The 22,210-nt window shown below is 44.9% G+C and overlaps 1 protein-coding gene across 2 annotated transcripts in view; it reads left to right on the plus strand.

Moving 5' to 3' along the window:
• The window catches only part of LOC144596824 (ADP-ribose glycohydrolase MACROD1-like), a 1,032,359-nt gene that overhangs the window by 242,129 nt on the left and 768,020 nt on the right, over window positions 1-22,210 (plus strand). The gene's annotated exons all lie outside the window — the stretch shown is intronic.

Consider the following 22,210-nt stretch of genomic DNA (forward strand, 5'->3'; position numbering starts at 1 on the left):
GAATGAGAAAGCGGATTTGTTCATTTGAACACTGGTGCTAATCAGGTAACTGGAGTGTCTTATGGTATTCTAAAATGCACTTTATAATAATTAATTTCAGATTATCATGCACTGTGCCTTCTTCATCGAACACACTGAGCAGGTTTTTGATCTTCTATTCCAGATAACATGGGTGGAAAGAGTAAATCGTCTAGTCAACTCCCCGTGGAAGGTAGTTTTGCCAGCTTAACAGATTAGTGTGTTATCCACTTGAACCAGATGTTCTGAGTTTCTTTGCAGTTTCCAAACATAGGATTTCTCCTAGGAAGCAAATGTATGTGGACATTGCCTCCTGTAACTTCCCTTCACTTGCACAAAAGAGCCCGGTTGTTCAATCTTTCCAGTGAGTTAAAACAGCGTGTTAGTCTGAACCTCTCGTACTTAATGTAGAGGTGCAGCATGGAAACGGATCCTTCAGCCCACTGAGTCTATGCCGACCATTGTTCACACTAATTCTATGCTTTCCCACTTTCACATCCACTCACCCCGCACGCATTGATTTTTTTTTTCACAGAGACCAATTAATGTTGAAACCTGCACATCTTTGGGATGTGGGTGGCAAACATCACACCCAGAACAAACTCACACGGTCACATTCCCTGGAGCGCAAGAGGATGAGGGGAGATCTTATAGAGGTGTACAAAAACATGAGAGGAATAGATCGGGTAGATGCACAGTCTTTTACCCAGAGTAGGGGAATCGAGGACCAGAGGACATCGGTTCAAGGTGAAGGGGAAAAGATTTAATAGGAATACACTGGAATTTAGAAGGATGAGAGGGGATCTTATCGAAACATATAAGATTATTAAGGGGTTGGACACGTTAGAGGCAGGAAACATGTTCCCAATGTTGGGGGAAGTCCAGAACAAGGGGCCACAGTTTAAGAATAAGGGGTAGGCCATTTAGAACTGAGATGAGGAAAAACTTTTTCAGTCAGAGAGTTGTGAATCTGTGGAATTCTCTGCCTCAGAAGGCAGTGGAGGCCAATTCTCTGAATGCATTCAAGAGAGAGCTAGATAGAGCTCTTAAGGATAGCGGAGCCAGGGGGTATGGGGAGAAGGCAGGAACGGGGTACTGATTGAGAATGATCAGCCACAATCACATTGAATGGCGGTGCTGGCTCGAAGGGCAGAATGGCCTCCTCCTGCACCTATTGTCTATTGTCTATTAAATCCGAGGGGTAACCTTTTCACACAGAGGGTGGTGGGTGTATGGAACAAGCTGCCAGAGGAGGTAGTTGAGGTTGGGACTAAATTATCCCATCGTTTAAGAAACAGTTGGACAGGTACATGGATAGGACAGGTTTGGAGGGTTATGGACCAAGTGATGGCAAGTGGGATGAGTATAGCTGGGACATTGTTGGCCGGTGTGGGCGAGTTGGGCCGAAGGGCCTGTTACCGCACTGTATCACTCTATGACTCTGTGACATGGGGAACGTGCAAATTCCACACATACGGATCCCGAGCTCAGCATTGATCCCGGGACTCTGACACTGTGAGGCAGTGACTACACCAGCTGCACCATTGCACACATAATGATTCTCTTTACCATATTCAGCATTACATTTACTCTCCTGCGAAGCTTTCAAAGTTTTAATATTTCGAAAAACATATGGCACAGTGGCGCAGCGGTAGAGTTGCTGCCTTACAGCGAATGCAATGCCTGAGACACAGGTTCGATCCTGACTACGGGCGCCGTCTGTACGGAGTTTGTACGTTCTCCCCGTGACCCGCGTGGGTTTTCTCCGAGATCTTCGGTTTCCTCCCACACTCCAAAGACGTGCAGGTTTGTAGGTTAATTGACTGGGTAAAATGTAAAAATTGTCCCTAGTGTGTGTAGGATAGTGTTGATGTGCGGGGATTGCTGGGCGGCACGGACTCAACATTGCAGTCAACATCCTGTTTAAAAAAATATGTTGAAGGGTTTTTGAAAGTAAAAGCTAAATATCCTCAGGTGGTCAGATAATATCTATGGGCCGAGCAATTGACCGAGCGTTTTAAGTCAATGACCTTAATTTCAGAGGGAGATGGAAAGTGTAACCCAAAATAAAATGGAATACATGGCATTTATTTTGTTTATTTTCTCATACTATATAACTGCTTTTTAATTTACTTCCCCAATTTCAACAGGATGTTGATTGCAATTTTTGTTCAGAATGAAAGCTTCATTTCCATTTGTCTTCATTCAGTCATATTAAATTTGTGTTTTTCATTTATCAAATGTGACAGAGGTGAAATTTTATTGATTTCTTCAAAATGAAATGTACGAAACAATTGAACACTTAAGTTGAAACTACAGACCATAATTGCTGTCATTGAGGGCTGGTTATTTGTACTAGTGGGTATATAATTGGAATATTTATCAGAATTGTAATGTGAATTTGTTGCCAAAAATTTATGTCCAGAAACATTTGCGGGTTTGAAGCGTATGTTTGGTGAAACAAATGCTGACAATTTTGGGGTTTGGAAGTATACCGTACTTTATTTCTTAAAAATTGTGGATTACGGTGAAAATTAAATCTTGATTTCAGTGTTGAAAGATGAACGTTATCAAGTGGCTAGCAACTGGAGGAGACAGTACAGCAAACATTTTGATTGAGCTTTATGTTGAAAAAATTCCCTGGCTTTAAAAAACACCCTCCACTGCTTAATCTCCTCAAGGTAGGTTTACTTTGAAGAAGTTCTCCTCCTCTCTCCAAGGAGAGTCCTGCAACATCCTCTCTCGCTGCTCCCCCATTCATTGTTCTTTATCTCTCCACATCACCATCTATATCTCTCGTTTCCCTTATCCATAACCAGTCTGAAGAAGGGTCTCGACCCCAAACGTCACCCATTCCTTCTCTCCAGAGATGCTGCTTGTCCCGCTGAGTTACTCCAGCTTTGTGTGTCTATCTTCGGTTTAAACCAGCATCTGCAGTTCCTTCTCTGGAGAATATGGAGTGGTGATCTTTTTGCACAGAACCCTTTGCCAACCTGAAGCATCACCTGCCCATGCCCTCCAGAGACACTGCCTAACCCATTGAGTTACGCCAGCACATTGCGTTATGCCTTTCAAAATATTTGCCGCACCCTGCATATTAATAATCAATGCTTTGATTGCAATGAACCTAGGTCCCTCTGAACAGGGCAGGCAGAATCTGTGAAGAACATGGAGAGATGGCATTTTGGGGTCAAGACCTATCTTCAGACAGAAGAATAGTCTCGACCCAAAACGTCACCTATCCATGTTTTCCAGAGGTGCTGCCTGACCTGTCACTCCAGCACTTTGCGTCCTTTTGTGTATTAACCAGCATCTGCAAATCTTTGTTTCCACCTCTACCTCTGAACAGCACCCCTTTGCAGCATTTTATTGATCAAGAACTTTTCCACCATATATTCCATCTCCCATATTATTTCCCATCCATTCCGTTTCTCTCTCCCTCTCTAAAGTCTTTTCGCATCCTTGTTTGTATCATTAGCAAATTTGGATATATTTTCAGAACTTGTAATGCAGATAAATTAAAGATGAAATTATTATTTTTAGGCATGTTGTTTGAATGTAATGCAAGCTGAGAATTTCATTGTTCCGTTTCGGTACATTTGACAATTAAACACTCTTGCTAGCGGAGGAGTCAAAGGATATGGGGAGATGGCAGGAACGGGGTACTGATTGTGGATGATCAGCCATGATCACGGTGAATGGCAGTGCTGGCTCGAAGGGTCGAATGGCCTCCTCCTGCACCTATTGTCTATTGTCTATTGTGTCATGAATTAAGTGGCAGCTATTGGCTTTGACCCAGAGATAGCACTTTCTCACCTGTGTGAGAATTATTGAGAATCACTCCAAGAGACGAGCATAAAATCCAGGATGTCATAAAGTCCAACGTATTTTTGGAGATGCATCATTCTTTAGACTTCAGAGATGCAGCGTGGAAACAGGCCCTCCCACCCACCGAATCCACGCCAACCAGCGATCACACTAGCACTATCCTACACACTGGGGACAATTTACAATTTACAGAAGCCATTCAGCCTACAAACCCGTACATCTTTGGAGCGTGGGAACAAATTGGAACACATGGAGAACGTACAAACTCCGTACAGACAGCACCCGTAATCAAGATAGAACCCGGGCCTCTGGCGCTGGGAGGCAGCAACTCTACCGCCATGCCACTGTGCCGCCTTGACAGTGACTTAAACTACCCTCTTCAACGAAAGCCAGGTGAATTCTCCCTTGTGTTTTGGCTTACATTTATCTGGCAGCCTAAACGATTGAAGAAATTAGCTGCTCATTTATCTCATTGCTATTTGAGTCAAGAATCAAAAGAGTGAAGTGTGTTTAATTGTCACATGTACTGGTAATGGAACAATGAAATTCTCACCTGCTGCAGCTTAACAAGCCCGTTAATGCAATGACACACGCCTAAATATGTAATAAAACAATAATACAAATTAATTACTGTAATAGTAGGTAACCATATAGTGCAAAACCAAAGTCCATTTTGCAACCAAAAATGTAGTTCATAGAAGATCGTAGTTGCTGAGGTACTGGTTAGTTTAGTTTAGTTTAAGGAAACAGCACGGAAACAAGCCCTTTGGCCCACCGGGTCCGCGCCGACCAGCGATCCCCGCACACTAACACTATCCTACACACACTAGGGACAATTTTTACATTTACCAAGCCAATTAACCTACAAACCTGCACGTCTTTGGAGTGTGGGAGGAAACCGAAGATCTCGGAGAAAACCCACGCAGGTCACGGGGAGAACGTACAAACTCCATACAGACAGCACCCGTAGTCGGGATTGAACTCGGGTCTCCGGCGTTGCATTCGCTGTAAGGCAGCAACTCTACCGCTGTGCCACCGTGACCGCCCTCCAGTGTTGTGTAATGTTCAAGAACCTGGTCATAGCTGGGAAGCGGCTGTTTTTGAACCTGGTGATCAAAGCTTTCAGGGTCCTGTGGCTTCACAGGTTTACAAGTTACAGGAGTAGAATTAGGCTATTTGGCCCATCGAGTCCACTCCGCCATTCAATCATGGCTGATCTCTGCCTCCTAATCCCATTTTTCTGCCTTCTACCCATAACCCTTGACACCCGTTCTAATCAAGAATTTATCTATCTCCTCTATAAAAATATCCATTGACTTGGCCTCCACAGCAATGAGTTCCACAGATTAACTACCCTCTGACTAAAGAAGTTCCTTCTCACCTCCTTGCTAAAAGAGCACCCTTCAATTCTGAGGCTGTGATTTCTGGTCCTAGACTCTCCCACCAGTGGAAACATCCTTTCCACATCCACTCTATCTATGCCGTTCATTATTCTGTAAGTTTCAATGAGGTCCTCCCTCAACCTTTTGAACTCCAGGCCCAGTGCTGTCAAACGCTCATCATATGCTAACCCACTCATTCCTGGAATCATTCTTGTAAACCTCCTCTGGACCCTCTCCAGAGCCAGCACATCCTTCCTCAGATGTGGGGCCCAAATTTGGTCACAGTACTCCAAATGCTGCCTGACCAGCGCCTTATAGAGCCTCAGCATTGCATCCCTGTTTTTCTATTCCAGTCCTCTTGATATAAATGCTAGCATTGAATTTGCCTTCCTTACTACCGATTCGACTTGCAAATTAACTTTTTGGGAGTCCTGCACCAGTACTCCCAAGTCCCTTTGCACCTCCTATTCCTGGATTCTCTCTCCATTTTGAAAATAATCTACGCCTTTATTCTTATTACCAAAATGCATGACTCCGCACTTTGCCACACTGAATTTCATCTGCCACTTCTCTGCCCACACTCCCAGCCTGTCCAAGTCCTTCTGCAGAGTCCTTGCTTCCTCTACACATTAAGGGGTTGGACACGTTAGAGGCAGGAAACATGTTCCCAATGTTGGGGGGAGTCCAGAACCAGGGGCCACAGTTTAAGAATAAGGGGTAGGCCATTTAGAACGGAGATGAGGAAAAACGTTTTCAGTCAGAGAGTTGTGAATCTGTGGAATTCACTGCCTCAGAAGGCAGTGGAGGCCAATTCTCTGAATTCATTCAAGAGAGAGCTAGATAGAGCTCTTAAGGATAGCGGAGTCAGGGGGTATGGGGAGAAGGCAGGAACGGGGTACTGATTGTGGATGATCAGCCATGATCACATTGAATCGTGGTGCTGGCTCGAAGGGCCGAATGGCCTACTCCTGCACCTATTGTCTACACTGCCCGCCCCTCCACCCATCTGAGCATCAGCTTAGCATCAGCCGCAAACTTGGCCACAAAGCCTTCAATCCCCTTATCCTGGTCGTTAATATATACAACGTGAAGAGAAGCGGCCCTGGCAGCGATCCTTGCGGAACTCCACTCGTCACTGGCAGCCAACCTGAAATGGCGCCTTTTATTGCCACTGTTCTACGTTATCTCACTTTCTCATGCAGTCCCTCAACACTCTGGGAAATTTACAGAAGGCAATTAACCTTCAGACCCGTACATCTTTTGGGATGTGAGAGAAAATAGAGCACCCGGAAATAAAAACCCCACGCAGTGACAAGGAGAATGTGTAAACTCCACACAGGCAGCACTCGAGGTCAGGATCTCTCGCGCTGTGAGGCAGGATTTCTCGCGCTGTAAGTTAGTTGCTACATTCTCTGCCTTACAACAAAGTTAAAATATGTCCTTGGTTAGTAATTGGGAACTTCAGCGGTAAGGAAAGATGTTTCGAACTTCAATTTCCTCTCTTATAATGCCTTGGAGCTAATAAAATTAAATGCTGATGAAAATCTGGAGTAAAATCTTTTCCCTTTTTATTAAATCAATTTACAGCTGGTATTCACGATACCCAGAAAGTGTCTCGGTGAAAAGCCATCCATTAAATGAAGCATAACCATGTTTTCTGATGCATTACTGAAAGGAATTGTCAATTGCTGCCCTTGGGGCAGGCTGCCAAGGACTAGGATAGCATTTATACATTTCACTGGGGCAGGAGAGTCGGGCATTCCTTGTGCTCCTCAGAAAGAATGTGGAATTCTTTGCCACAGAAGGCTGGGGAGGCCAAGTCAATGGATGTTTTTAAGGCAGAGATGGATAGATTCTTAATTAGTTCGGGTGTCAGGGGTTATGGGGGGAAGGCAGGTGAGTCGGGTTACGATACAATATGATGCGATAGAACATTATTTATCTCAGGAGGGAAATTGATCTGCCGACAGTCATAAAACACCAAATACATGAAACATGAAATTAAAGTGACGAGTGGAAAGGATTGGGGATGTCCAAAGATCGGGAGGTGGGGGGGGGGTCAGAAGGGGGAGGAGTTGTACAGTTTGATAGCCACATGGAAGAAGGATCTCCTGTGGCGTTCTGTGCTGCATCTTGGTAGGACCAGTCTGTTGCTGAAGGTGCTCCTCAAGTTGACCCAGTATGTCATGGAGGGGGTGAGCCGTATTGTCCAAGATGCTCCGGAGTTTAAGGAGCATCTTCCCCCCCACGACCACCTCCAATGAACCCAAGGTTTAGGAGGGAGAGATAGATCAGCCATGATTGAATGGCGGAGTTGACTTGATGGGCCGAATTGGCCTTGTGACCTTATGACTGACCTGTCAAAATACCGGACGACAGAAGGCCAAGAAAGCAACGTACAGCAGGTAGTCGACAGCTTTCCAGTCATCTTATTGTTCACACCGCTTGTTTGGTTTAATGGGTGGGCCAGGTCATGATTCCTCACTCTTCCAGCCGTGAAGGATGGCTGAACAGATTGCTTTGCCCTGATGGAAATACTACATGGTCTGTGCTGGGAGAAGATCGACCAGCAGCTAAATCAAGTCGCCTTGCCAATATACTAAATTTAGATTAGTTTGGTTCAGAGATACAGCGCCGAAACAGGCCCTTCGTCGACCAGCGATCCCCATATACTAACACTATCCTACACACACTTGGGAAAATGTTACCAAGCCAATTAACCTGCAAACTTGTATGCCTTTGGAGTATGGGAGGAAACCGGAGCACCCGGAGAAAACCCTTACAGGTGATGGGGTGAACGTACAAACTCCGTACAGACAGCACCCGTACTCGGGATCAAACCCGGGTCTCCGGCGCCGTCAGGCAGCAACTCTACCACTGCGCCACCGTGCCAACAAATACTTGTCATTATGAAGGTGGTGTGTGTGTCTGTGTCTGCATGTATATACATCAGTATACTTAGGGTACTCAAGGCGTTGGTGATCATTTTCCAATGTTCCATAGTTTCAGGATCAGTTTCTGTGGATTGGAGGGTCGCTAATGTTATCCCACTTTTCAAGAAAGGATCGCAAGAGAAAACGGGGAATTATAGACCAGTTAGCCTGACATCTGTGCTGGGGAGTCAATTATTAAAGAAGTATAAACGGTGCATTTGGATAGCAGTAAAAGGATTGGTCCAAGTCAGCATGGATTTATGAAGGGGAAATCCTGCTTGACTAATCTTCTGGAATGTTTTGAAATGGATGAAGGAGAGCCAGCGGATGTAGTGTATCTAGACTTTCAGAAGCCTTTGATAAGGTCCCACACAGAAGATTAATGGGTAGAATTAGAGCAGATGGTATTGGGGGTAGGGTGTTGACATGGATAGAGAATTGGTTGGCAGACGGGAAACAAAGAATTGGAATATACGGGTCGTTTTCAGAATGGCACAGTGGCGAGTGGAGTGCCGCAAGGCTCAGTGTCGGGGCCGCAACTGTTTACAATATATATATTAATGATTTGGCTGATGGAATTAAAAGTAACACTAGCAAATTTGCAGATGACACAAAGCTGGGTGGCAGTGTGAACTGCGAAGAGGATGCTAGGAGGTTGCAGGGTGACTTGGACAGATGGGCAGATGCATGGCAGATGCGTTATAATGTAGATAAATGTGAGATTATCCACTTTGGCATCAGATTATTATCTCAATGGTGTCAGATTAGGAAAAAGGGAAGTGCAACGTGACCTGGGTGTCCTTGTACACTAGTCACTGAAAGTAAACATGCAGGTACAGCAGGCAGTGAAGAAAGCTAATGGCATGTTGGCCTTCAAAACGAGAGGATTTGAGTATATGAGTAAAGATGTGCTTCTGCAGTTGTACAGGGCCCTGGTGAGACCATATCTGGAGTATTGTGTGCAGATTTGGTCTCCTAATTTGTGGAAGGACATCCTTGCTATTGAGACAGTGCAGCGTAGGTTCACAAAGTTAATCCCCAGGATATGGGGACTGTCATATGAGGAAAGATTGGATAGACTGGACTTGTATTCACTAGAATTTAGAAGGATGAGAGGGGATCTTATGGAAACGTATAAAATTATAAAAGGACCGGACAAGCTAGATGAAGAAATAATGTTCCCAATGTTGGGGAAATCCAGAACCAGGGGCCACAGTCTAAGAATAAAGGGGAGGCCATTTAAAACTGAGATGAGAAAAAACTTTTTCACCCAGGGAGTTGTGAATTTGTGGAATTCTCTGCCACAGAAGGCAGTGGAGGCCGATTCACTGGATGAATTTAAAAGGGAGTTAGATGGAGCTCTCGGGGCTAGCGGAATCAAGGGATATGGGGAGAAGGCAGGCAAAGGATACTGATTGTGGATGATCAGCCATGATCACAATGTGGAATTCTCTGCCTCAGAAGGCAGTGGAGGCCAATTCTCTGGATGCTTTCAAGAGAGAGCTAGATAGAGCTCTTAATGATAGCAGAGACAGGGGTTATGGGGAGAAGGCAGGAACGGGGTACTGATTGTGAATGATCAGCCATGATCACATTGAATGGTGGTGCTGGCTCGAAGAGCCGAATGGCCTACTCCTGCACCTATTGTCTATTGTCTATTGTCTATTGTCTATTGAATGGTGGTGCTGGCTCGAAGGGCCAAATGATCTCCTCCTGCACCTATTTTCTCAGATTCTATGTTTCTATGTTGTACGTAACTGACTGAATCTTGCGCTGACAACTTATCAAGTGCTGCAAGGCTGACCCCGAGGTGAAATCTATAGAGGAAGAAAGATGAAGCTGTCTTCAGCCTGCCTATCTGTCTTAATGAGAATTGCTAGCATGGTAATAACAGGATCAGAGGTCTTTGATAACTTAATTAGGAATAGGATATTTTATTTTTCCCTGTCTCTTGCGCACACACATAGCTCTTGAGAGCTGTAAGTGCTGCAGTCTTGCAGTAGGACGTAACAAGAATAGGAATGTGGTGGTGATGAACTCTAACCACTAAAATACTTTTTTTCTTTCAGAGCGGTACAATTGATCATGTTTGATCATTCCAGATGAATCGTTTCTTTTCTTTATTAAGCACTAATCAAACGTCCAAATGAAAGCAAAATACCATCCTCCATTTTGAAATAAAACGTCCATTTTTGAAATAAGTCAACATAAATCTTTTAGACGCAAGATGCTGGAGTAAATCAGCGGGACAGGCTGCATCTCTGGAGAGAAGGAATGGGTGACGTTTAGGGTCGAGAGCCTTCGTCATGTCTTGACCCGAAGTGTCACCAATTCCTTCTTTCCAGAGATGCTGTCTGTCCCGCTGAGTTACTCCAGTATTTTGTGTCTATCTTCGGTGGAAACCAGCATCTGCAGTTCCTTCCTAAACATAAAATCTCTTTCTTTGAATTGAATGGAATTGAATTGAATTTAATCACAAGTCACAGTGAAATTCTTTGCTTGCGTACCCAAGGTATGCAAAGAGTCAACCGTAAAGGGCGCTGACAATGTTGCAATTTCCCCACCCCCCCCCCCCCGCACCAGGTCCCCCTTTGTTCTTCCTCCCCCTACCCCCTCCCTCAAAGTATTCCCCCCATGCCGGGTACCCCTTGGATAGATGCAGCATGTTGCACCTGATGCACAGGCAGATCCTAGGGCTAGTCCTTGTCATAACCAGTCCCAGACCAATAGTTCCCCCTAATGGATTGAGTGGGGAGGATTCGTTGCAACCTGTAGTTTTTGCTGAAACTCAACTACGGATTTGTGCGGGAAAGAACTGCAGATGCTGGTTTAAGTCGAAGGTAGACACAAAACGCTGGAGTAACTCCACAGGTCAGGCAGCATTTTGGGAGAACACAAAATGCTGGAGTAACTCAGCCTGAAGAAGGGTCTCGACCTGAAACGTCACCCATTCCTTCTCTCCTGAGATGCTGCCTGACCTGCTGAGTTACTCCAGCATTTTGTGAATAAATACCTTCGATTTGTACCAGCATCTGCAGTTATTTTCTTACTCAGCCTGAAGAAGGGTCTCGACCCGAAACGTCACCCATTCCTTCTCTCCAGAGATGCTGCCTGATCCGCTGAGTTCTCCAGCGTTTTGCGTCTCCCTATGGATTTGTGCATACGTATCCATGAAAGACAAATGCTGCCCGACCCACTGAGATCCTCCAGCACCTTGTGTTTTGTCCAAGATACCGGCATCTGCCTTTTCTGGTGTCTGCCCGAGTCTTTTCAATGATAAAGTGGTCCACGTTCCCCAGCACCATCCATGCCCCCGCAATGACCGAAAGGTACGTTATCCAGATGAAAGATGTCATCTATGATGGGATAACAACCTTCATTGATCTCCGATGTCACTTGTGTGATTGAAACTTCAGACCCATTAGTCTGCTAAATGCAGGCCAGTTAGCACACTGGCACAATTTATTGTTCTGTTGGCAAGTGCAAAGAGGAATAAAAAATAAGCCGACTTGGGACCAACATTATCAGGTGTGGGGTTAGGGTTGCCAACTGTCCCGTATTAGCCGGGACATCCCTTATATTGGGCTAAATTGGTTTGTCCCATATGGGACTGCCCTTGTCCTGTATTAGGCCTGGGGGACGCTGTAGGCCCGGACACTGTAGGCCCGGACACTGTAGGCCTGGACACTGTAGGCCTGGATACTCTAGGCCTGGGGGCCGCTGTAGGCCTGGACACTCTAGGCCTGGGTGCCACTGTAGGCCTGGATACTGTAGGCCTGGACACTCTAGGCCTGGGGGGCGCTGTAGGCCCGGACACTGTAGGCCCGGACACTGTAGGCCCGGACACTGTAGGCCCAGACACTGTAGGCCCAGACACTCTAGGCCTGGGAGCCACTGTAGGCCTGGATACTGTAGGCCTGGACACTCTAGGCCTGGGGGGGGGCTGTAGGCCCGGACACTGTAGGCCCGGACACTGTAGGCCCAGACACTGTAAGCCCAGACACTCTAGGCCTGGGGGCCACTGTAGGCCCGGACACTCTAGGCCTGGGGGCCGCTGTAGGCCTGGACACTCTAGGCCTGGGGGCCACTGTAGGCCTAGATACTGTAGGCCCGGAGGCCCGGGCGCTGCCTAACGGAGGTTGCCATTGGTGGAGCGGGAGCACGTGGCTGCTGGCTGGGTGAGGTCCCGTGAGGAAGTTGGCAACCCTACTTGTGAGCTGGTGGAAAAGCATAAATTGTTGAAGAATGTATTGTTTTAATTAGAAACTCTTGGTTCATTTTCCTTTAAATGGTGAATTCTGAATGGCCGCTTACTTATGTGGGGTGAACAGAATTATTAGTGTAAGTCAGGAATATCATCAGATCATTCATATATTAAATTAAATTTGCAGAAGAATCCGACTTAAACAGGGCTCATTCAATTCCATACATTTTGAAGGAGGCTTCAGCTTTGGGAAGTAAACACACTGAAAAGGCCAAGCGTTAAGTGCTGTACTATAATAAAGAACGGAATGATTCAGACATGCACATGCAGTCTTGTTCTTTCATCGGGTTTTCCTACAAAGAATCAAGGCGAAAGCTTTAGAGAATTTTGCCGATTAAACTCGCAATGCTCAAAGTCTGACAGGACTCTGAACAATCTGAGATTGTCTATAGAGGTTTGTGTGGAATTGGGCACCTCCACGAAGAGGTCAGTGATCTTGGAGTCAGCTTTGAATGTGGAAGACAGAGTAAAAGCCTAATTACCAGGGAATGATTAGTCACTTTGGTGAAGTACAATGCAATTTGCAAAATCCAATTGTTCATGAAAGCCTCAAAGGCTAAAAGGTCCACCATTATCACAGGGAAGGGATGAAACGCATGACATGGCAATTGAGGGTTCCTTGCCATGAATATGAACAATGGCCTCACCATCTTTGCGTGTTTGTATCTGTTGTGAAAGTATTTTCACTGGAGTTCTTGTTTACTAATACATGGGTCAACAAAAGGCATTTAAAGAGAAGCTGTAATTCATGAGAAATTGTTTTCTTTCTAATTGGCTCCAGTGGCCTGAGTTGATTGAGTACTAATTTCATTTTTCTCCCTTTGGCTGCTTTGAGTAAGACAGTTCTGAATTGGAGTAATCTTTTCCAAAGACACAATTGGCTTGCTCAATTTTTACACCACAAATAATGTCAGGCTTTTATGGAGGGAGTAGTATATTGTCATTAAGTGACAGTTCAGAAGACTTAAACCCTCTATAGACTCCATTGACTTCAAGAATAATGATCTGAGAAGAAAAAGACCTTCAATTGATTTGTAATTATTGTTGTAAAGTCTTTAATCATAACCATAGAGTCATACAGTGTGGAAACAGGCCTTTCGGCCCAACTTGCCCACACCGGCCAACATGTCCCAGGTATACCAGTCTCACCAGACTGCGTTTTGTCCCATATCCCTCTAAACCTGTCCTATCCATGTACCTGTCTAAATGTTTCTTAAACATTGCAATAGTATCTCCTCTGACAGCTCGTTCCATATAGCCACCACCCTTTGTGCGAAAAAGTTATCCCTCAGATTCCTATTAAATCTTTTCCCCTTCACCTTCAACCTCTGTCTGTTCCTTGATTCCCCTACTCTGGGCAAGAGAATGTTGTATATCTACCCGATCTATTCCTCTCATGATTGTACACAGTTCCATAAGATCACCCCTCTTCCTCCTGCACTCCAAGGAATAGAGTCCCAGCCTTCCCAACCTCTCCCTATAGCTCAGACCCTCGAGTCCTGGCAGCATCCTCGTAAATTTTCTCTGTACCCTTCCAGCCAATTCTAAAAAAAAATAATTGTCTTCTGTGGAGATGAGTTTGAAAATTCATAGGATTGTTTGCACATGTCAGAGTTATGCTTTATTAATGCCAGGTTATGACTTTCTTGTCATAACCATTTTTTGGTAATTATGTAAATGTCTTCTCCCCTGTACATTTGGAAGAGGTGTGTTAAAAAGTGTCTATGCCATTAGGGCTCTCGTTCTCCATTAGTTGAATCAATAAAATGACATCTTTGTCTTGGCAAGAGTGAAATAATTTATTTTTATGTTGCTGTATTTTGTATAAAGTTCATGATATTGTAGAATCGTAGAGGGTGGGCATGGTGGCACAGTGGTAGTTTTGCTGCCTTATAGTGAATGCAGCGCCGGAAACCCGGGTTCGATCCTGACTACGGGCGCTGTCCGTACGAAGTTTGTACGTTCTCCCCGTGACCTGAGTGGGTTTTCTCCGAGATCTTCAGTTTCCTCCCACGCTCCAAAGACGTACAGGTTTGTAGGTTAATTGGCTTGGTAAATGTTAAAAAATTGTCCCTAGTGGGCGTAGGACAGTGTTAGTGTGCGGGGATCGCTGGTCGGCGCGGACCCAGTGGGCCCTAAGGGCCTGTTTCCGCGCTGTATCTCTAAACTAAACTAAACTAACTGAAAAAGAAGCTCGGTGACCAAAAAATCCACATCTTCCCTATGAGTTTATTTAGTGAATTATTGATTAATTGAGTTTATTGATTTAGTGATCCCATTGAAAATAAGTTTGTAGATGTTTGTTGTGGACATGATTGTGTTTCATTCTGATTTCATGTGTATTTTCAATGCAGTTCACTGAGGCTTGTGCATGAATAGTCAGCACTCGTATCTGATACTGGGCAGTGATTATTGTTAATGGAGCTATATTCTGGGTAGGAGTTCAATGCCTTGAAATCCAGCACAGCTTACACCTTCTCCCTGTGACTGCACGGTTTTCTCCGGATGCTCCGGTTTTAGAGTCGCCAACTGTCCCGTATTAGCCGGGACATCTCGTATTTTGGTCTAAATTGGTTTGTCCCGTACGGGACCGCCCTTGTCCCGTATTAGGCCCGGGGGGGCGCTGTAGGCCCAGAACCCAACACCGTAGGCCCCGACGCTGTAGGTCCCGACAGTTTATGTCCTGACACTCTAGGTTTCCGACATTTTAGCAGCAGACAGTCTAGGTCTGGAGGCCCGGGCTTCGCCTAACAGACGTTGAGTTGCAACCCGCCTCCCGGCCCGGGCGGCCGCCATTGGTGAACCAGGAGCACGTGGCCGCTGGCTGGGTGAGGTCACGTGGGGCACGGGGCGGTGACGTCACCTTGTCCCGTATTTGGGAGTGAGATAGTTGGCACCCCTAGTAGGGAGTGGATGAGAAAGTGGGATAATATGGAAATCGTTTGAATGGATGATCGATGGTTGGCAGGGGTGGGAAGGGCCTGTACCTTTCAATTCAACTTAGAACGAATGATAGATGTGAAATTAAAAATGGTTGGGTGTACTTACATAAGGGTTGGCATGGTGATATGGCATGGCGGTAGAGTTGCTACCTCACAGCACCAGAGACCTGGGTTCGATTCTGACTGTGGGTGCTATCTGTACAGAGTTTGCACGTTCTCCCCGTGACCTGTGTGGGTTTACTCCTGGTGCTCCGGTCTCCTCCCACACTCCAAAGACGTGCAGGTTTGTAGGTTAATTGGCGTCGGTGAAAATTGTAAATAGCAGCCACGTGTGCGTGCGTAACCAGGAATCGCTGATCGGCGCAGACTTGGCGGGGCCTTTTTCCGTGCACTCTCTCTAAACTAAACTAAAACTAAACCGAAGGGTCCGTAATTGTACCTTTATGTTTTTCAACCCAGACCTTGAAATTGTAGGTGGGTGAACCTGCTGTTAAAACTAATCTGCAGAGCAGCGGAGATGAAAGATGAAGAAACAAATGGTTATCTGATTGCATAGACATCTACCAAATAATGCTTCATCATAATGAGCGAGACAGTGAGTGAGAGTATAAGAAGTGTCAGCAGACAGTGAATGGAATTGATTTGGCACAAGCAGAGTTGAAAAGCTGGGAGTAATACACATTATTTTCACATTCAGATCGTGCTGCAAAGTAATTTAATAATACCTGAAAAGGGGGTAGATGAATAGATTATAAGGCAGTAGGGCTTGTGGCAAAGCTCTGTATTGCATTGGTCAGATCACATTTCTTTGGAAATGAGCTGAACAACATTGATCCTGTTTTCCCTATCATCACCCATGCTCACCACCATCTCGGGGTGCCAACTATCTCACTCCCAAATACGGGACAAGGTGACGTCACCGCCCTGCGCCCCACGTGACCTCACCCAGCCAGCGGCCACCTGATCCCGCTCCACTAATGGCGGCCTCCCGGGCCGGGAGGCGGGTCGCTACGCAACCTCCGTTAGGCGGCGCCGGGGCCTCCGGACCTAGACTGTTCGGAGCTAAAATGTCGGAAACCTAAACTGTCGGGACCTAAACTGTCGGGACCTAAATTGTTGGGACCTACAGCGTCAGGGCCTACAGCGTCCGGGCCTACAGCCTCCGGGCCTACAGCGCCCCTCAGGCCTAATACGGGACAAAGGCGGTCCTGTACAGGACAAACCAATTTAGCCCAAAATATGGGATGTCCCGGCTAATACGGGACAGTTGGCAACCCTACCACCATCCTACAAACACTCCACCGATTTCGAAATAGATGAGCTGCAATCGAAGACCAGGAAAAATTAAACTTGCGGCCTCGTTCATTGGCAAGGTGAAATGAACGGTGAGAGAGTTTCTTAAAGAAAGAGGCATTTGGCCCATTGAGGATACTAGGTTACAGTGGCGGTCGATGATTGAGGCTCGGCTTCGAGAATCGAGGAGAAAATTTCAAATTAGAACAAAATCATCAGGGTTGTGGTGCAAGGGTTTAGTTTAGTCCAGTTTAGAGATACAGGGCGGAAACAGGCCCTTTCGGCCCACCGCGTCCGGGCCGACCAGCGATCCCTGCACATTAACACTACCCTATACCCACCAGGGACAATTTTTTACATTTACCAAACCAATTAACCTTCAAACCTGTACGTCTTTGGAGTGTACGAAGATCTCGGAGAAAACCCACGCAGGTCACGGGGAGAACGTACAAGCTCCATACACTCAGCACCCGTGGTCGAGATCGAACCCGGGTCTCCGGCGCTGCCTTCGCTGTAAGGCAGCAACTACCGCTGCGCCACCGTGACCGCCCTAATGGGTGTTACACCCCCCACTGAGCTCACCATCCTCCACATCCTTCCCCTTGGTGAATACAGATGCAATGTACTTGTTTAGTAAGAAAATTTGAAGAAAGGTCGTGACCCAAAACATCACCTTTCTGTGTTCTCCAAAGATGCTGCCTGACCTGCTGAGTTACTTCAGCACTTTGTGACTATCGAAACGTATAAGATTATTAAGGGGTTGGACACCTTAGAGTCAGGAAACATGTTCCCAATGTTGGGGGAGTCCAGAACAAGGGGCCACAATTTAAGAATAAGGGGTAGGCCATTTAAAACTGAGATGAGGAAAACCTTTTTCAGTCAGAGAGTTGTGAATCTGTGGAATTCTCTGCCTCAGAAGGCAGTGGAGGCCAATTCTCTGGATGCTTTCAAGAGAGAGTTAGATAGAGCACTTAATGATAGCGGAGTCAGGGGGTATGGTGAGAGGGCAGGAACGGGGTACTGATTGTGAATGATCAGCCATGACCACATTGAATGGTGATGCTGGCTCGAAGGGCCGAATGGCCTACTCCTGCACCTATTGTCTATTGTCTATTATTGTCTTATCTATCTTTCCCGCTCAACGCTATTCTCCTGCCTTCTCCCCATAACCACTGACACCCGTACTAGAATCAAGAATCCGTCAAACGGCACCTTAAAAATATCCATTGACTTGGCCCCCACGGCCGTCCGTGGCAAGGAATTTCACAGATTCATCTAAAACATTGGCAGAGAAGATTTGGCAGATTTTTCATGGGCGCAACCCACATACTCAGCTCTGCTGCTCATCCCACAAATGCATGTTCCTTACAAATGTGGCACCATTTAAAAGGGGAATAAACAGGCTTTCCAACGGTATAAGATTTATTGCCAAGAAGCATTGTTACAACAAAGAAATAATCTACCAAACACAAATTTCCTTACTTTTTGTGCTATGTTTATGTGGACTTCCAGCATTTTCTCTCGCTTGCTGTCGCAAGAACGCTTGGCTTGATATTGTCCCAAATATGTGCTACTTTTAAATACTTGCCCATGGCCCATTAGCTTTTATGAAGTGCAGTCCAGTAGTGAGTTCTGGCTAAAATAGATGAGTTTCAGCGGGGTTGAATTTTTTTTTTCCTCTACATGGATATTTTTCTCTTTATTTGAATTTGGAACAGCTGGATAGCCTTACTATTTGAAGGCCGTGGTTCATTCTGTGCAATGCGGCAGCTGCATGGGAAAAAATGTCACAGGATGAAGGAGAAGCATTTGGATTACATTACTGTATAATTCAGGAGGGCTGTTTTTGTAAATTGGGTTGTGAAGCTAAAGTCTGCAGCAATGCATCATGGTGGCTCCGGTTTAATTAGCTGAGAATATCCGTCATTAGCCTTGAAAGTTGGCATAATACTTCAAATGATCGAAGAGACAAAAGGCGTTTAAGGAATCCACTTGATCCAACTTCGATACCATGGGAATCTTTGACGGCCATCTGTAGTTTCACAAAGCAGAGCTCAACAGCAGATAGAAATCATATTTTTATTTATTCAATTGCTGCCAAAGTTTCTTTGAGCAATAATATGATAATTGATAGCATCCTTGATTTGTATGTTTTTCTGTGTGTGCATGTATGTGTGTGTATACATATATATATATGTTTGTGTGCGTGCCTGTGTGTGTGTCTGTACATATGTTTTTCTGTATATGCCTATATACATGTATGTATATATAACATGTATGTGCCTGTATACATGTGTATATATATATAAAAATATATATATATATACACATGTGTGTGTGTGTATATTCATGTGTATATATATATATATGTGTGTGCGTGTATATGTAAATGTATGTATATATGTGTGTGCATGTGTTTTTGTCTGTGTGTATGTGTGTGTGTATATATATATATATATATATATATATGCACACGCTGAACTTTTTTTCTCATTTATTATATTGTTTAGAGTACTATGTTTACATATCGTGTTGTGCTGCTGCAAGTAAGAATTTAATTGTTCTATCTGGGACATATGACAATAAACTGACCTTGAAACCTTGAAAACACTCTTGACTCTTGATTTACCGTGATACCGTGTCAACATGTACGCTCTTGTGTACAGTTAGTCCGGAGCAAACTAACAAAAAGCCTCAGCATCAGATTCATCAGGAATACGCCATTGTCCCTGGTATAATAATGAGGAAAGTATATACAGACAGAAAACAAAGTCATAGTATGACTGATTGATGTTCACAGATCATTGACTCCTGGAATCGCAGACTCTGGGAAAGCACCCTGCAACATTCCCAAGCTCTTACTGTTTCTCACACTTCTGTTGTTATTACAACTGTTTATATATAACAATGGCGTTTTGCTGGAAACCATCATCGTCTTACACAATGGAAGTGGCCATCTCCTGCACTCAGAGTAAAGGGAAGATGCAATATTTAAGCAAATATTGCTGTAATGTGTTTTATTTTTGGTGGATGGAAGGCTCTTACAAATGAGTGAAATTGTACTTTAATCCAAAGATTTATTTTTCTCTGCAAGAATTAATCAGGGTCTCGTGTAAATATCTTCCTACTTGAAGGTTTGAGGGTTTGAAAATGCTCGGGTTTTTAAGAATATTAAATATGATCATTTGATGAGCAATTCTTTATTTTTTTAATCCTCTCATTAATACTGCAGGCGTTATAAATTAAAATTCGGTAGATCATTAGCAGTACTTTACGATTCAAAGATGTCTTCTTTGAGTGCTAACACAGTTTAGGCATTTTAAATTTGTAGACTTTAGAGATACAGCTTGGAAGCAGGCCCTTTGGCCCATTGAGTGATCACCCCGTACACTAGCACTATCCTATGAAATGTGAATCTGTGGAATTCTCTGCCACAGAAGGCAGTGGAGGCCAATTCACTGGATGTTTTCAAGAGAGAGTTACATCTAGCTCTTAGGGCTAATGGAATCAAGGGATATGGGGAGAAAGCAAGAACGGGGTACTGATTTTGGATGATCAGCCATGATCATATTGAAAGGCATTGCTGGCTCGAAGGGCTGAATGGCCTACTCCTGCACCTATTTTCTATGTTTTTATGTTTCTGTACACTCAGGATAATTTACAATTTTACCAAGGCCAATTAACCTACAAATCTGTACGTCTTTGGATTGTGGGAGGAAATCGGAGCACCCGGAGAAAACCCACGCAGGTCAGGGAGAGAACGTACAAACTCCGTACAGACAAGCACCCATAGTCAGGATCGAACCCGGGTCTCTGGTGCTGTAAGGCAGTAACTCTACCGCTGTGCTGCTGTGCCACTCTTTTGAGTATTGATGGGGTTGGGCAAAGCAGAATTTTTGTAATGATTGTGCGTGTATGTAAGTTGATTTTTTTTCCCCAACTCGAAGAAATATCTTTAGTGACGTGAAGCTTTTCATGAATCTCTTGCCTGCAAACCCCGGGGACTTTGCTCTACACGTTTTGCCATGTTTCTCAATTCTCATTCTTAATTAATGAACAAATAATACTTTATTTGTTTTCCACTGTAAGCTGCACTTCGGGTCTAGTTTGTTGTACTTGCATGTTGCGTTATTTGTCTGAGGCAATGTTCATTTCTACTCTGATATGAAGCGACTCATTCATCTCTCTGTCTTAAATTCTCTTCATGAACTTCTCTGCCTCTTTAAAACTCTTACTATTCCTTAAAACACACCAGAAAATCGATTTCTTGTGAAGAAATTTGACCACCTGCTTATAATTAGTATCTAATCCCATGAAGTGATTTGTTTGGTCAATCTGCAACTTGGGTTACACTGTAAGGGTGCTCGAACACTAATGTTTTGTTCTTGCATTGATGTAGCCTTTGCCTTAACAGAGGTGATTGTTAACAGAGGTAACAGGACAGCAGCCTCCTCTTGAAGGTCACAAAAACTAAGGAGCTGATTGTGGACTTTAGAAGGGCTCAACATCCGAGGACGTATACGCCACTGGAGATAAATGGGATTACTGTGGATAGGGTGAGCAGCTTTAAATACCTGGGAGTCCACATCACAGAGGATCTGACATGGACAACACACATTGCCGCACTGGTGGGTAAGGCAAGGCAGCGCCTTTACCACCTCAGACAGCCGAGGAAATTCAGAGTCTCTCTGAGGATCCTTCAGTGCTTCTACTCTGGGGCTGTATAAAGCATCTTGTCCGGCAACATCACAATCTGGTTTGGGAACAGCTCTGCCCAGGACAGGAAGGCTCTGCGGAGAGTAGTGCGTTCGGCAGAACGCACCATGGGAACTACACTCGCCCCCCTGCAGGACCTATACATCAGGAGGTGCAGATCCAGAGCCAGCAACATTATGGGGGACCCCTACCACCCCAGCAACGGACTGTTCCAGATGCTATGGTCAGGCAAACGCCTCCGCTGTCACACTGTGAAAACAGAGAGGATGAGACAGAGTTTCTTCCCAAAGGCCATCAGGACTGTTAACTCTTATATCACCAGGGACTAATTTACTGTATTAATTTATTTTTTGTGTTGTGTCTGTAAAAAAATAAATAATTCTATTCTGTTTGTAGTTTTAGCACAATCCGCAGGCATTGCCACTTTCATTTCACTGCACATCTTGTATGTGTATGTGATAAATAATGTAGACTTGACTTGACTTGCCTTGACTTGATTGTTTAAAAAATAAATTTCTGATCTATCCAAGGTACGATACAAAGTTCTGGAGTGACTCAGCAGGGTCAGGCAGCATCCCTGGAGAACATGGATTGGTGATGTAGACACAAAATGCTGGAGTAACTCAGAGGGTCAGGCAGCATCTTGGGAGAGAGGGAATGGGTGACGTTTTGGGTCGAGACCATCCTTCAGACTGAAGAAGGGTCTCGACTCAAAACGTCACCCATTCCTTCTCTCCCGAGATGCTGCCTGACCCGCTGAGTTACTCCAGCATTTTGTGTCTACCGTCGATTTAAACCAGCAACTGCAGTTTTTTTTCCTATACATGGATTGGT

This window comes from Rhinoraja longicauda, chromosome 9 (assembly GCF_053455715.1).
Source record: "Rhinoraja longicauda isolate Sanriku21f chromosome 9, sRhiLon1.1, whole genome shotgun sequence".
NCBI classification, from domain to species: domain Eukaryota; kingdom Metazoa; phylum Chordata; class Chondrichthyes; order Rajiformes; family Arhynchobatidae; genus Rhinoraja; species Rhinoraja longicauda.